Here is a 3,713-nt window from a genome sequence, read left to right as displayed (position 1 = left end):
GGTATAATACACACCTCCTGCAAAAATAATCCCTCTATTACATACATGTTCCATATACCCTATGGATAAAAATAAAAAATAAGAAAAATACATTTACAGAATGGAAGCGCTAAAGCATGACATACTGTTCTCAAAGTGATCTACCATCCATTCACTCTCTGAATACCAACTGGCTACCCTAAGGTTCATTAAGTGCCCTGTCTCTGATTTCCGCTGCACAGACATGACAGCACATAAATTTATTCCGACTGGTGACGAACTCTATTTGGTGACTAACCACACACACTATTTTAGGAGTTTATGAGCTATCTTGTCATCTATATTTGCCATAAATGATAGTTTCTATTTTTATGTGGAGTACAAAGCACTTCTCGGCCATCACTAACTCTAATAATTTGACATTGTTTAAGATATGCAGGCTTTTACTGCTGAATTTTTTCTGAGAATATTGTCTGGTCTTCCCTCTCTGGCTAGATATCTAGCTGCAAATGTGAAATAGGGAGACTCAAAGAAATATATTGCAAGTAGGAAAAGAAAATCAAAGAAATTTTTCCAATAAATGCACTAAGAAGAATGAAAAACACAATTATTTAAACAGAAAGATGAGCAACCTCAGGAAAACCTTTGGATAAAATAAACAGTGTGACTAGTGAAAAAGGAAGCAGTTCTAGAGGCTAAGTCCCGAGGTCTTGGTGTAAAAATGTCATACAAAATCACTTTATGGCAAATATCTTTAACATAATCTTGTTAATACAATTGAAGCGGTTCAGGGAACAACTTTATTGAAATATAGATGTATGATGTTGTGATGATGAAAAAACATTGTAACAGCTTCAAATCCACCCTTTTTCCTGCTTTGGGAAACTGGGGTTAAGGCCCATCCCCATATTTCCTTTGCTCATAGAGACCCCACCAGGCAGAAGGATTTAAAAAGACACAGCGCACAGAAGAGGCTTCCCTTTCCTGCCTTTCCATGCATCAGCACAGCAGATTTTTTTGCCAGAGGTCCTGGACACACCACATAACCCAACCTCTCATAAATTTACTGGAGTCGTAGTAAGGGGCTTCCTCCAAATATTGCTGGAATCCCAGTAAATTAACTTCCTAGCAGCTCCCCCTGGCACTGCATGCCACTTCTAGTGCGGAGTTTAACAAACGTTTCTATCCAGTCAGCAGACACCATCAGATTCAGAATTTGAATCTCAGCCATGAGGGGTTTCTTTCACAGCCTTGGGTACTGAGTCTGTAAATAATGGCTGCTCCTTATATCTGCTCTGCCTAGAATATTTAGAGATGTCTTTCCCCCTCTTAGAAATTAATCCCATTTCTATCTAATATTTCTTCATACTAAATTTCCCTTTTCAAATTGCTGACATGGCTTCTTTCTCTTGAACACTAAATGCTACCATGTAAAGTTTAAAAGAGGTTGTATACTTCCTAAATCATTAAGAAATTAAAGTCAGGAAATTACAGTCCATTTAGAAAATGAGAGGAATCAATGAGAAAGCATAAAACATGATCACAGCAGACTAAAGTCAGTAATTAACATAAAAGCAAATGAATAAGATTCCCCTATTATAATGCAAAGACTGTCCAAATGGGTTGAAATATAAAAATTCAACAAGTGAATCAAATGACACACACACACACACACACACACACAACCTGAGCACTGCTGGATATGCCCCCAAAGCCAAGAACATTTCTCACACACACACACACACAACCTGAGCACTGCTGGATGTGCCCCCGAAACCAAAAACATCACACACACACACACACACACACACACACACACACACACACACACACACACACACGACTTTTGAGCACCCATCACGAGGTAAGACAACCCTATTAGTCCCTATTAGTCTCCGTTAGTTTAAAACAAAAGAAAGAAAATAAGAAAGAGATGTAAGCTGCCCACATATGACAACCCAGGTTCTATCGCTAGCATCTATTGTGAGCCTCCAACCAATGCCCAAACCTGAGAACAGAGCAGGAGTAAAGCCCTGGGCACAGCAGGTGAGGCCCCCAACCCAGCCACCCTTTTTTACCCCATCCCCCCAAAAAAACAAAAACAAGAAAATGTTAGTAATATAATCAGTTGAATATTTACCTCTGTACCATACAAACTAAAGAGAACATCACTTAAAGCATCTCTAGAGCATGTTTTTAAGTGCTAGATCCCAAATTTTAAATAAAAACAGAAACTAAATTACAAAAAAGCCATTTTCACAAAGTAAAAAAAAAAAAAAAAACCTGTGGGTTTTTAACTACCTGTGGATAATTTAAAAATAAAAAAGATTTCTTAAAACCATACAAAAATGTTTAAGTCTAAATTTATGAACCAAAAAAAAATTTTTTTTTTTTTTTTTGGTTTTTGGGTCACACCTGGCAGCGCTCAGGGGTCACTCCTGGCTCTATGCTCAGAAATCGCCCCTGGCAAAAAATATTTTAAAAACACAATGATAAACTACCTTGAAACTGTAACATATATAACATGTACATATCATCAGCATGTGAACCTGAAATTACTGATAACCAAAATACTTAACTATATACATCTGAATGTAAACACAAATTATCAGACCAAAAAAAATTAGTGGGATTAAAAAAAAATAGGCACATTAATAAATTTTAAAACAAAAGCACAACTGATATATTCAATACTAGTTTAAGAAAAAATATTGTTAGCAACTGTAATTTTTTGTTTGTTTGTTTGCTTTGTTTGGATTGTTGTATGTAAACCCAGCAGCACTTAGGGGTTCCTCCTGGCTCTACGCTCAGAAATCGCTCCTGGCAGCCTCGGGGGACCATTTGGGATGCCAGGATTCGAACCACCGTCCTTCTGCATGCAAGGCAAACACCTTACCTCCATTCTATTTCTCCGGCCCCTAGCAACTAACTATAATTGTTAAAGATTAATTAGGGGACAGAGTAGTGGCGCAAGGGATAAGACATCTGCCTTGCAAGCGCTAGCCTAGGATAGACCATGGTTCTATTCCCTGGCGTTCCATATGACCAAACCAGGAGAGATTTCTGAGTGCATAGCCAGAAGTAACAACCCTTGAGCGTCACCAGGTGTGACCCAAAATCCAAAAAAGTAGAATAAAATTAATTAATTAAATAAAAACTTTAGAGTAACAAAAGAGATCTTTAAAATCTCTATTAAAATTTTCTGATAACAATTCTTTACACTTTAACAAATGAAATCCTCTGGAAGTATAAAATACTTCTACTTTAGTAGAAAACCAGAAAAGTACAGTTCAAAGAACACTGAATTTAAAATTAAGTTTTAAAATATAAAACACACAAGTAACTAATAAATATTAAACATTATTTCCAAGAAGGGATCTGAACTCAGAAAAATTTATGAGTATAGTTCTTCCATCGTTCATTAAACACATCATTTCCAGTCTGTAACATAATTGCTTAATACACAGAATATAATATACAGTGATTTTATTGACTTTATAAAGCTAGTAAAATTCCTATGTCAAAATTTGGAGGGCAGCCCAATGGACTAGTATCACTCATTTTAAAATGTCATTTTCCTAAATAAAATATTAGCAAATCAAATCCTAAACTACCAATAGAGTAGTCACATTTTAAGAGAAATGTACTCTAGAGGACAGCACATATTTCAAAACTAATTTTCCTTCTTTTTGAGGGGGTTGAGAAGGCTCACACTCAAAAGTATCCCTGGCTGT

Source organism: Suncus etruscus, chromosome 18 (assembly GCF_024139225.1).
Source record: "Suncus etruscus isolate mSunEtr1 chromosome 18, mSunEtr1.pri.cur, whole genome shotgun sequence".
NCBI lineage: Eukaryota > Metazoa > Chordata > Mammalia > Eulipotyphla > Soricidae > Suncus > Suncus etruscus.
Note: the sequence above shows the minus strand (reverse complement) of the source record.